Source organism: Phyllostomus discolor, chromosome 7, assembly GCF_004126475.2.
Source record: "Phyllostomus discolor isolate MPI-MPIP mPhyDis1 chromosome 7, mPhyDis1.pri.v3, whole genome shotgun sequence".
In the NCBI taxonomy this organism is placed as follows: Eukaryota; Metazoa; Chordata; class Mammalia; order Chiroptera; family Phyllostomidae; genus Phyllostomus; species Phyllostomus discolor.
The window spans coordinates 65,511,486-65,525,202 of NC_040909.2; the positions used below are offsets into that span (position 1 = coordinate 65,511,486).

At 39.7% G+C, this 13,717-nt stretch overlaps 1 protein-coding gene across 9 annotated transcripts in view; it reads right to left on the bottom strand.

The window, feature by feature from the left end:
* FOXP1 (forkhead box P1) overlaps positions 1-13,717 on the bottom strand; it is a 630,544-nt gene that overhangs the window by 167,770 nt on the left and 449,057 nt on the right. The window contains exon 1 of one of the 9 annotated variants that reach the window (XM_036031556.1): positions 1,010-1,351. The exons of the other annotated variants lie outside the window; for them this stretch is intronic. The gene's annotated coding sequence lies outside the window, so the exon portion shown is untranslated. Of the gene's footprint in view, positions 1-1,009; positions 1,352-13,717 lie in introns of those variants that run through there. 9 annotated transcript variants of the gene reach the window in all.

Sequence of the window (13,717 nt, forward strand, 5' to 3'; positions counted from 1 at the left end):
ATAGACGCTGTTTTAGACATTAAAATGTAAGGATATTTAGTCTGGGAACTAACAAAAAAAGGTTCACAGTAATAATAATTCCCTTAAAATTGAAAGAGCTAATTTTCCATTTCCTGTCTATGCCCTGGTCAGTACATAGTTAAAAAAAATTAGCACCTGGCTTACCAATTATACTGTGATTGGGGGTCAGGGTTGGGTGAGGGGTGGAGAGAGGGGGGAAGGAGGGGAGAAGGACAGAAGCACAGCAGACAGGAAAAGGTGGAACCCTTTAAAACAAATCAAACCATGTGTTAAAAAACTCATTTCAACAGAAAGGACAGAGAGCAATCACATGGCTCTTCAACTCAGGCAAGGCAGCAACCCAGGTCCCAGGGTCTTCCTGCTGCCCTAATTATCCACAAGGAGAATTCTGGAAGAAGTCTTCCAACATCCAAGTTAACAACCACCATGGAAAGTGAGGCAGGCTTTCTTTTCCTTTGCAGCCTACCCTGTTTAAACAATAGTAACATGAATGAGATAATGACCGTGCTTGTTTCAGCCGTCTGACTTTTATTGGCATGAAATTGGTACAAATATTATCAAGACCGATTCATAAATGATGACAGTGTCAAGATGCAAACACCAGAGGACAGTTCTGGAGAGGCAGTCACAGGCACAGTTCCTGCACTCTTTTACTACTTGTGATAACAGGAAGAAAAAGAAGGCAACACAAAACAGTGTCACAAATAAACAGAGAGTTTTTATCTACATTCAAAGCCTATAAAACTGTCCAGAGGACACACAGGCTGCTTACTTAGTTGGTAACATCCAAAGACACATTTGAAAGTAAGAACAAATTATGGAGTTAGAAGAAACCAGTTCTCTTAAATCTCTAAAAAGAAAACTGCCGTTAATGGAGAGAGGAGGAAAGGAGAACAGCACTAAACAAGTTGGATCACCCCACAGGAGCACAGCCCTACTTTGAAAGTTTAAGCCAGAGAAATCGGTCCCTTTTCCTCCGGACACTTACAGAGAAACTGAAGCATTTGTCGGAGTGAGCAGGACTATCTGCGTTTGGATTTCCGTCTTCTCGCTGTTGAAGGGTTCTGGCTGTTTCTGCGAGGCGGGGTTGTGAGTAGTAAAGAAGATGTTTGAATAAACAGGAAGTGCTGCGGCTGCAGCACACTGGGAGAAAAGGAGAAAAGGCACTGAACAGTGAGTGCCCTTTGTGGCAACCTCAGGGCCGCCTTGCTCCAGGGGCACTGGCTGTGCTCGCTCAGTGACAGAGAAACCACAAGAATTCCTCAAGCAATTCTTCACTTTGAAAGTTGAAAGATCAGTTGGAGCTTGCAGGTAATTTTCAAAGTTGCATTGGGCCCTTAAAGAAAACTACTAATGCTCCCCATATTTAAATCTCTCCATGTCTGCATCAGCGACACAGCACAGTAAGTGTGCCCTGCCTGGGTCAAGCCGTGGCCAAAACAGCCTATGCAGGCAGACAAATTACATGCTGACAGGGTTTTGGGAAATCCACTCTTGAGATATTTTTGTAGTGACATATACATAGGCATGATGCTTTCAAAAAAAAAGAAGGAAAACTCAGATTCAGCACACTTAGAGGATTTTGTCACATGTATTTGTAAAGAATGCAGGGTCCTACACTCTAGGGATATGCCCTTGATCTTGCTTCTGCTGCTTTTCCTTTACGTTATTCTCTTCTGTAATTTTCTGAGCTATGTTACCTGTGTATCTGGCTGCCTTGATCGCCCACTCAGACCCTCTTGAACCTGCTCCAAACTAATTATCAAAGTCCTGTCTTCCATCACCTGAGTAAATTAACAGATACAGTACAGAAGAGTAAACTCCTGAAATCTGAGCAAATCAGCTTGAAAAAGTGGATGAAGAGTTGAACAGCCATATTCAATAAAAAAAGAAAAGGGAGAAGGGAGAGGAGAAAGAGAAAATTCCTTCTGAAAATTCCTATTGCTTCATGGCACTGTTCTCTGCCACGGAAGCAACTGATTTGTTATTTAGCATGCAAGGCTGGCCTGCCTGTTACCCAGGTGCTAATACTTGGCTAAAATAACTCACTGGGAACTGTCAGTGGGATGTTTACATGGGCCCCAATCTTTTGTTCATAAGAGAAAAAAATTTTTACTGGAATTCATCTTCTTTTGATCTCACACTCAAAGCAGAGGGAGCTTGATAGACATTCAAGTCTGAAAGCAAATCCAGACACCACAGATAAACCGCCAGAATATGACAGGCAGAAGCATCTAAAGCTTATAAAAATGAAGAGAATAGCATGTCACCTGAGTATTACAATAGCAGAAATCAAGAGACATATTAGGGGGAACTGATCAGCCACAAAAACAGTTCAAAAGACAGATCACAGAAACAGAGGACTGGGGTAAGGGAGAAAGATGGGAAGGATCTGGTGTACCACCTCCACTCCCTCTGGGTCCACAGGCTGCCATGCCTGCCTCTCCACTTGTAGGAAGAGTTGATTACCCAGTTCAAGTGTTCCTTGCCTAACTCAGCTGGTCGATCCATAAACACTGGATCCTAGGAATCAATTTCCAAGGGACAGGGGAAAGCAGACTCTTACTCTGCTCAGTGTCCAGGATGCCACATTTTGTTAGTGTCCTCTGCATCTGTAATGCTGTTTCAAAAGGCACAGAGATGGGCAATGGGCAAATGGACAGTAAGGAAAACCATCTCTCAACAGAAAGGTTTGAAGTAATTTGAGATAGGGCAGGAGAGCTCTAAGTAGCGTGGATCCCTAAAATGGCCAGTTGCCAATGAACAAAAATGTTTCAGTCGCACAAGTAGATGTCCCACAGCTAAGAATTATCAACACCTAGCAGCTTTGCAGCCAACTAGTGCAAGTCCATAAATTATCCCAAGAACTTTCTTACAGGCTCACAATTTTTTGTTTTAAAAATAAGCCTCTTATTCTAATTTAAGTCAGTGCATTGTAATAAAAAGGTAATTCTCCCAGCATTTTTTTTTTACTTAAAGTTGTTTGTTAACAAACACTGAGTGTAAACTGACAGCATCATGATTTAGCCTTCAGTGAGTGCCAAGACCCTGCAGGAGCACAGAGGCAGATCTTCCACAGCACCCTTGGATTTCAAAATGTAGCCCTCCCCCCTATTTGCATAAGCTGACTGTAAAATGTAGATTTAAAAATGTGTTAACCAAGTTAAAAGCTGTAATCAGTATAGGATTTTTGCTTCATGCAAACAAGACCCCTGGGTAACTTTGTTACAATGTAAAAAAACAAAACAACAACCTTATTGGATTCTAAGACTGTTTTTAAAATGTTACCTTCTATCTTGCCTGTACAGCTATCTGATGTGCTAATGCTCATTATTTATTTTCAAACTGTACTAGTTCAATGTGTAAAAGTGGCTACTATTCTTCTCCAATCTTAAAAAAATGTTGCTTTTAATGCTTATACCAAATATCTTCCCACTAAATATTCCAGGTTGCTATAATTGTTACACTTACCCAAAACAGGGAAGTTTACTGTGTAAAAGCAAATACAAATCCCATTATATATTATAAAAGATTTTTCTACAAAGAATGCTGTCACTACCACAGTGAAGCAAGAAGTAGCAACACTCTCTTTCTCATGACCATTAAAATTCTTTTTTAAAAATGTGCCATGTATAAAGAGCTTCATTAATATAATTAAATGACTGGGCTTTTTTTTACATAAACAGCTTCTGATATATCATTTAAAAAACCCTCGTAATAACATCACTAAAGAGCTACCATTTTTAAAAGAGAAATTGTCTGCCCAAGGCACCATGGGACCATAGCCATGCTCTAGGCCTCTTCCTCCTTTTGACTTCTCTGGACTTGAATGTCACCACAGACCTTGAATCCTCCAATGTGAAATGGCTTCATGCTAATTGCTCTAATTGCTTGAAGATGTGCAGGCAGGTGAAACCTGATCCCCACAGCCATTGTAGACCAAGAACAACACTGGAATGTTTACACAGTGGTTTGATTGTAACAGACAGAAGGGCCGAGTTTAAGACAGCAAAAACACAGCTAATAGGTGACCCCTTAATGCAATTCTCCTTTAAAGAGAAAAAAAAGACACAACAAAATACAGTTTCTAAAAGGCGGTGTCCTAAATGCCAAGGTTATTTGCTTGACTCTTGGAGTGAGTACACGTTACTTTGCACCTGACATTTACACCCAAAATTCTACCCCAAATATATTTTTTACCTTAAAACAAAAAAGCACTTAATATGTCACTCACCTTACAAACAGATTATGACTGTATGGTATTTCCAAGTAAAGTGCGCTCATTTAAATTTTAAATTGAATATGTTTTAGTCCTGGAATACTCTATGCCCCTTAAAGGAGAAGCCTGTATCTCCTTGTTTATTTCTTTGCTTCTTCTAACCTCCATTTATGGAACTCCTGACCCTTGTACATTCCTTGATTGCAGTTAAAAGTTGATCCCAAACCCTCTCATGTTGGTGCTTTAGACAAATGTACATCCTCTCAGGCCCCTTTTCCTTTGTTACTGTGTGGGACTGTGGTCTGCTTCTCATCTAGAGAGGCAAGGCAGCTGGGGGAGTGGCTGACAGAGTTACTCAATGAGAGTGGCCGTTCTCCCTGGAAATTTTAATTAATTGAGATGGATACAGAGATTTGACAATGGCTCCCCAGAGCCCTCTCTTAACAGAGCACAAATGTTACCAATGCTGAACAGGAAATATACTATAGCAAGACCAAGATAAAAATACCACAGCACCCACAAGGTGTCATTAACAAAAGGAAACTCACAAAGGTTAGAGGTAGGCTTAAACAGGTGTTGAATATATATGAATACACACACACACACACACACACACATATATATATAATCTGAATGTAAAGGAGTATTTCATATACAGCCAAGAAAGCACTGCAAATCAAGAAAAATTAAACATTTTACTACAAAGGTAAAAAAAAAAAGCCACAAAATAATGACATTATTTTAAGATTAAGTTGGGCAATTAAAAGCAGTAGATATACCTTGTAAATGAGAACAGAGAAGCAGGAAACATTCCTTAGAGCAGGGAGCATTGTCCAACTGCTGCGGTGCTAAGCTGTGCTGCAAGTGAACTTCTGATGATGAAATACACAATGCAGAGACAAGGGGCAAAGTGTTCTTTTAACGGTATCAAACATTTTTAGTTATAGAGGCTGGGTAATAAATATGGGAGCTTCCATTGCTTTTGACCATTTGTCTCTAAACACTGAGAGGTGAAGTAATAAAGCAAAAATAATTGCACAGAACCTCCTCCGAATCACAGCCACCTCGCAGGGTTTACAGATACTCATACCTTGTTCTAAAAGATACAAGCCCTTATTAAGAAATAACGTGTCCTTTGAAAAGGGAGGGGGAACAACTACCCATTTATATCCATTTAAAGATTAAGTATAAACTAGTCTAATCCAGTGAGAGAAACACTGAGAGAAAAAGTAAACAGGTCCCCACCCTACCCCCAAATCTTTCCCCTTAGAAAGCTCTTGCACTGAGTGCCTGGTACCAGGGCTGCCCTATTCATGGGAGGGTCAGCAAAGCTATGCTAAACTGACAGGTTCAGTTTACAGCAGGCCAGAACTTTGTTTGGATATACTGGCCTTGCTCACCGCCAGCTTAACAACAGATGGCTAGAAAACTTTCATTATGCTGCACCGGACTGAACTGCAAACAATCCAGAAAACTGTGAAAAGTTTAACTCCCTCCAAACCAGTGTGCCCAATGAGGGCATACCCAGAGCCAGTGAGCCAGCACAGGCCAAAGGGACTGTGGAGATGATGGTTAAAGCAACTGCCCAAGTCAACTCAAGGCACCGGTCCAGATGCCAGAACATAGTGACCCACCCAGGTCTTGGTTTTAACTGCTCAAAGCCCAGGCCTTATAAGGACTTGTAGCCACTGTGTGCCTTCTTCTTCTTTTTCTTTCCCTCCCCCTCCTCCCCATCCTCCTCCTCATCTTCCTCCTTCCTCTTTGGTTGCCCCTACCAAAAAAAGCATACTGTCAATTTCCCTTCCCTTCAGAGAAAGAAAATCTTCCTCCAGCTAGTTCCCAAGCTCCCTCCTTTCCTGTCTTTTCTCCCTCTGGAAATTGGGAAGACAAGACCACATAGTCTCACTTCAACACACCTAGGTTTAAATGATTTATCCAAAGCTATATGTAATTTAAATATTTATTAAATCAATTCAATCACATGAACCCTAATATCTCCTAATGCTCTGAGACAGGATATAAATGCACCTTCAAGGGTTTAATTCAATTGGAAATCTGAGAAGTCTTATCACTAGAAATGTGTTATTTTCATATTACTCAAGAAATGAACAAATGTATTTTCCACAAATGTATTTTAGAAGCTACCCTTTCCTGTTATTGAAAGAAAATTGTGTTTATTACTCCTTTAGCATAGTGTAAACTCATAAATGTCAACAGAGAGTACAAGGAAAACTGTCAACTAAATATTGTTTCCTCCATGAGCTGTTCTTCCAAGTCAATTATGCCTTTCAACTTCTGGGGCATTGTATGATAAACTGGCAGTAAAAATCATTCACATTAATATACCATGGTGCCTTGCCTGCAAAAGGTAATTAAAGAAGTAAATGACTCATAAGAATAGACATATTAGCTGCAAAATGAAAGGCAACTGAGCTGCCACATAAAAATATGTACCATTAAGATACTGCATTTTCATATTCTTGTAATCAGCTTCAGTAGACTAATGCTTATTTAATCCAGTTCTGTGCTAAGTCCATCAACAACTGTTTTTTGCTGTTTTCTCCTTGACTGAACATTATGAGAGCAGGTTTGGAATAAATACAGCAATGAGATTTTTGCATACTCAATTGAAGTACAGGTTTTTACAATTTAAAATCTATTTCTCTTTCTCCAAGAAATACAATATAAAAAAAACACAGAAAGATTACTGGTGGAGAAAAAAATATATATTGCTAGCTACACATGCCCCCTTCTCTCTCTCTCTTAATCCTCACCCAAGGAAATGTTTGGTGATTTTAGACAGAGGGAAAGGGTTGAAAGAGAGAGGGAGAGATCAGTTGGTTTCCTCCCATATGTGCCCCAATTGGGGATTGAACCTACAACCTAGGTATATGTTCTGACTGGGAATTGAAGCTGCAACATTTTGGTGTATAGGACGATGTTCTAACTAACTGAACTACCTGGACAGGGTTAGACATGTCTCTAAATAGCAGTTCACTTCAGGGAAATAATATTTGTCTCCATGTTCACCATTTCTGACCCATCTAGTAGCAGCACAGAGGAAAGGGTATCATGCCTCTACTTGCCAGATTTCTCATACCATTATGAAGCACTCCCTTTTGTTAATAATTTTCTCCATTAGTATTTACAGGATGAAGACAAGTTATCCTTTGTCAGTGGTGGAAAGAGAAAGTAAAAAGCAAGGAGGAGTTAGCAGGTGGGGTGCCAGAGATGGCTTCAGAATTGCATAGTAGCCCAGGTTCCTTTCCTTCCAGAGGGTTAGCCATCTGACTGCTTAAACCATTCTCAAAGAAAAGGGAACTGGCCCTCAAATTAACTGCTCTACTTTCCATCACTGCCTTTCAAACTACCATTTTGCTTTCTTCTTCCTATCCTTCATTGCAGCCTTCCCTCCCAGTACAGCCCAGCCATAAGAAAACATCATCCATACAGTGTGAGATTTTTCACTCAAGCTGCTCATTTCCCTGCTTCTGGAGCCTTGATCTTGCCCAGTGAGATGAGTCCACTATTTGCAGATGAGTCCACTATTTGCACTATTAATATTTCTGGGAACATTCAGGTGCATGAAATTTCCTGGAGGCTGGAGAAATGTCTGTTCTTGTGGAAATTAGGGCTTTTTGTTAGTGACTGCTAGCATAAGGCTTTGCCTATTCAGTTTGGGAATTTTAGCTTTCAGAACCTGCAAATCTCCTGATGTTCAATGCCAGTTGTGAAAATCAGCCTATAAAACATTAGGATATCATGCTTGCCAGCAATTCACTCACTTTAAACATCTGATGCATCTTGATGAGGTCTGCTAACTTATAAAAAAATCCAAAAGCGATTCCAGCCCTGTTTAGCTTGTTTGTTTTTTGTTTCTAAGATAATAGGTTTTCCACAAAAGTGAAATTCTAGATTTCTTACAAACTGAATCTTCTCCTCTTCCCTCCTCCTGTGAATACATAAGTCTCTTAGGCTTTACAATTGACGAGCAGCCAGCTGGGCCCTCAAAGACAGTCCAGGATGTAAGGATGGCCCTATAAGGACCCTTTAGTGTTTATTTATCTTTTAACAGTTCTCAGAGGCGCAGAGAGCCTTCCAGATTTAGGCTCGATCTTTCCTTGAAACATTTTACTGCCTCAACATTCGAGCAGACACCGTTTGGAACCACAATTAATGAGCTCTAGTTCTTTTTCTAATTAAGGAACAAAGGTTCCTGTGTGCACAGAATGGTGACTGTCTGCAGAACACACGTGGGAAGAGAAGTGAATGCTTCTAATTGCTTCAAAATGGGATATTTAATATTTAGGAACATAGCGGGAAGGAGAAATAAGAGCATTTCCAACATTCTTTACAAATAAGGCTTTACAAAATATTGTTAGCTGTTAATGATACATCATTATGAAAAATGGAAAGTTACAAATAACATCCATGTAACCTTTGTATTCATGTGAATTAACCATAGGTGTGAATACAATAGTATATGAATTAGCTTAATAAATACATTTAAAAAATAAAAGGCTCCCCTCTGAAAAAGGCGAGAGGCAGCTCCTCTGAGACTGATATTCCTCAGACTTCAGCAGATTAGGATTCAAACATGTAATTAAGAAAGATAACCCCAGTTCTTATAGTAATTAGGGGCTGTGGGAAACACAATACTATCTCTCAAAAGTGTTACAAATATACCACACTTCTAAATAACCTGCAATGCTTGGAAAGTATACTCGCTACCAAGGGCAAAGCTGCTATGCAGTGCGGGAACAGTAAATGACAGACTGGCGTTCAAGTCCATTAGCTGCTATGTGATAGGGGCCCATTCACTAGCATGCGACCTGTGAAAAATCTTAGATCTCTTTAAATCTTTGAATTGGATTACTGCATTAATTCTTACGAACTGCAATCCTTCAACCAAGTCAAATTACCCTCATTAACAGTGGAAAAACTGCCTCTGCAATAAGTTTTTTAAAAAAGATATTTATGACCTATAATCACTTTCACACACTTTGCCTAGAAATGTGATGAACTGACACCAACAACTTTGAACACAGCAGCATCCCAGTTTTGCATATTAATTCAGGTTAAAATAAAAATGAAAGCAGTTGCATGGGGTTTTAATTATTTTTCTCATCTATAGAACATTTCCGTTTGTAATGACAACTTCTGGTAAGAAGCAAATAGCCCCATTCTGCAGGAGAGGAAACTGGGGCACGACCAGGACCGGCAGTGCAAATTGTCCACACTCTCTCCACTGACCAGGCAGAGCAGGACCTTCTGCTCCTCTGTTTTGATATCACACTTAGGAATTCAATCAGAATTGACAGACCTTCAATGCCATTGCTGAGCAATGGGCTAGCTTCTCTGTAACACACTCAGAGACTTAAAAGACAGGCACAATGAAAAGGTAGGACCTCAGCTTCGAGTGCAGAAATGACCCCATAACAAACACAACAGAAGCTGCATTAATTCTTCCATCACCACATTTGCTGTTATTGTTGAACTTGCCTGAGAATTCATCCAATATGTCCTTTTACCGTGATACAAGAAAAAGAAATGTAAATCAATCTGCTATGCCCTGTTGCTTCCTACAATGGTCTCATCAGAAATATGACAATAGCTTGACAGATTTTGAACAACTTTTGGTACTTTATGGCAAATGAGCTCCTCAAAGCACCACTGACTGCTGTTCCTCAGATCCTGGGATGTTACTGCTTCGGCTCTATTTACTTCCCAGCACAAATGGGCGCAGAAGAGTCCACACTGCGAGGTGAGTACTGGGGAAAGGATTGGGCAGAGACCAGCCAGTGTCAGTTAGTGTTTATTGAAACATATTATCTTTATATCATGTATTTAAAAATGGGAAAAGGTAAACAGGTAGATGGTGCTTTCCAGGACTCAACAGTAACCAAAGTTCTAAAGAGCTATAATAAAATGCTAACTGGAGTTCATAATAAAAACCCAGAGGCACTACAAGGTTCTGAAGTGCTTTCTGAATTATCAGAGGAAAAAAAGGTATATTTTGCTCAGGACAGTTGTATGTGAAATGCATTTATTTCAATCTATAAATTTGTAACAAGGCAGTCTTTATTTAGTACAGGATAAGAAAAATCAATTAAGTAGAATATTATCTCCAATGATCCTATAATCTATTGTAGCCTTCCTTTTTAAAATAATTTTCCCAAACCAGTATTGTTAAGATGACCATTTCAATTCCACACCGTCAGATCTGTAGGGGCATGTTATAGTCTAATAATAATGAAGATAGCATTTATGGATCTTACTGTGCATCATCCTTCCAATGACCTTGCAAGGTGGGAATTAACCTACCCATTTTACAGAGGAGGAAAACAAGGCTCAGGGAGGTTAAGTTACTTAGGTCAAACAGCTTCTAATTGCATATATGACTGATTGGAGTTGAAAGTAAAGCTTAGAAAAACATCAGAGAGAGAAGCTGTTTAAAATAAGACTGGGAAGAAAGAAGCACCTGTCTTAGGCATTAAAAATCTGTAAGAAACCATTATGCAAATATCAGATGGTCCATGACTTGGAGACTCATCACCCACCTCCTAACCAGTGTCACTGCATATTTTGAAAGACAATTGTTCCTCTTTGGTTCTCCCATTTGTAGAGTCTCTTTTCTTTCTCTGTCAAGAGCTGTATGAATGTCAAGCAGGTGCTTTTCAAACAATAAAAGCTTTAGCAGTAGACCTCATGATTGAATTGGTTCACTACTCTAACAACCTTTCAAAACAAATGTTAAAGTTACCTTTTTAACCAGAACCAGAAGCATATATTCTATCCATGTGTCAATGAAACACATGATTTTTGATGCCTCCTCTGTACCAAGCACAGTCTTGGCCTATGAAGGCACCTCTTCCTAAGGCTCATAATCTAATGGGAAATAAAGATAAGATACTGACAATACACATATCCAGAAGTAGAGAGCCTCTATGAAGGAAGCCTTAATAAAAGAACAACTTCCCATACTTGTCATTTTTAGCCCAGTCTAGATAAGGTCATCAGGGAATTTTTCCATGAGGAGGTGACATTTAAAATGAGACACAAAAGTAGAAAAGGAATCAAAGATCCAAAGAGCAGAGAGAGAAAACTCAAGGAAATGGACTATAAAGGCTGAAAAGAAATCAGGTTTGAAACATACTAAAACAAAAGATGAACTTACTAAACAGTTAGTGATATACAATCGTGTTGTTCAACAACACTGTTTACCTCACTCTTTCTTAATCCTTTTAAGGCAAAAGACATACACTAATTGTACATATGTTTTTAATTACTTGACCTAATAAACACAAAATGCATTGTGTTGGCAAAAAACTCTTAAAAACATAAAAGAATTTACGTAAGTACTACTGAAAATAAACATCTTAGAGTTCGTTCTTATTTCTGTCTGTCTTTACCTTCCTAATGCTGTAATGCATTGGTGATAGGCACCATTCTGAGGTGATCTCCCCCATTCCTACTTCCTCTTTCCAGATATTCAAATACTAATTAAGGTGTTAAAGAGAGAGAGAGGGAGAAAGGGAGAGAGAGAGAGAGAAAAAAAAACATATCAATTTGTTGTTCCCTTATTTATGCACTCACTGGTTGAGTCTTGCATGTGCCCTGATCCGGAGACTGAACCCACAAGATTGATGTTAATCGGGACAATTCTCTAACCAAGTGAGCTCACTGGCCAGGGCTAGACTCCCTTCTTATCCTTACTGGTTTGCTTACTGAACTGCTGTGGACCTTGAATCAGCTCTCCCTGAACAACGACTGAATGGACAAGGTGGATCAGTAAGTAGGCACCTGGAGCAAGGCCGTGAGCATCATGGTTGTGGTTTACAAATGCCTAACACTGGGCGTGCAGAGGCAGCTAACCTCAAGCAGGTGCTAGTGTGCCTACACCTAAGCAGCAAATGGTGCCTATCAGTTAGTCAGGTGAGGTGGGTGCACAAGGAAGTGAGCAGGGGAGGTTCTGGGCAGAAAGATGAGTGTGCCCACAGACAGAGATCCAAAAGTGACCAGCGAGTGTTTGGGACTTGGCAGGAGGGGCCAGAATTGAGAAGGACAGGATAAGTCTAGTGACAAGAGACAGGCTGGTCCTTGCACACCATGTGCAAAAGCTTACATTTAAGTGTTTTTGTTGTGTTAATTTACAAATGGACTCCTTGGGTATGGGAGCTATATAGTACTATACATTTTAACACATGTAAACTCATGTAGTCACCACCATGGTCAGGACACAGAACAGTTTCAGCAGCACCCCCCCAAAGCCCCTTAGGCCACAGCCCCTCCCAGGGAAACACCCCTCTATCCTAACCTCTGGCACCCACTTAACTATTTTCTATCACTGTTGTTTTATTTTTTCAAGAATCCCATACATATGGAATCAGGTATCACTCAACATATCTCCAAGATTATTCCAATCTGCTGAGTATATTAATAGCTTGTTCATCATTATTTCTCAGTATTATTCTCCCATATTGAGATGCCATAGTTTATCCACTCACCTATTGAAGGGCACTTGGTTTTTTCCCTAGCAACTATAGGTTTTTCTATAAACATATATATTTCTTTTCTCTAGGATAAATATTCAGGAGTGTGAGTGCTAGGTCACCTGGTAACTGTATATTTAATTTTTATACACACTGACAAACTGTTTTTCAGGATGGCTGTTCCATTTTGCCTTCCCATCAGCAATGCATGAAAGTTCATTTGTTCCACATCCTTGTCAGCATTTGGTATTGCTGCTGGTATTTTTCATATTTTAGCCATTTCAATACACGTGTAATATTGTCTCATGTTTCTTCCCCCCACCCCGCTCAACATGGTTATTATAATTTGCATTTCCCTAAACTTTTCATGCCTTCTGCATATCTTTTTAGGTGAAATTTTTGTTCAAGTCTTTTGCCCATTTTTTAAAATAGAAAGGATTCATTGTGGAGTTTTGAGGGTTCTTTATATATTCCATATACAAGTCCATGATTGAAGATGTGATTTTAAAGTATTTTCTCCTTGTCAGTACCTTGTCTTTAACCAGGAATTATATTTTCAATTTAGAAAGTTCCTTTATACTATGTTAGAGAGGAAAGATGGAAAGGATTTTTGGGTGGGGGCACAACGTGCCCAAGTGCTCAGCACACAAGAGAGAAGAGAGTGTCCTTAGGTGGCGGAGCCTGTTTCAGTCTAGGCCATTTGGGCAGTGCTATTAGTGGTGTTACTAATGCTGCCACGTAAAGGTGACATCCTCCTGTCCTCTGTTGTTAGTGCAGGTGAACCATCCCAAGTAATAAATCAAAGAAGCCAGGTGGTTATTTATATGTCAAGATAAGGGAAATTAATTTCAATGCCCAAACATGGCCCTCCTTATACTAAAAAATGACTAAGAAATACTCGTCCTTTTCATGAGAATGTCTTGGAAAACCAACACCTAGAAAACAAACATCGGGCCAATTCACCCTCTGTTTTTTCAAGGGAAGC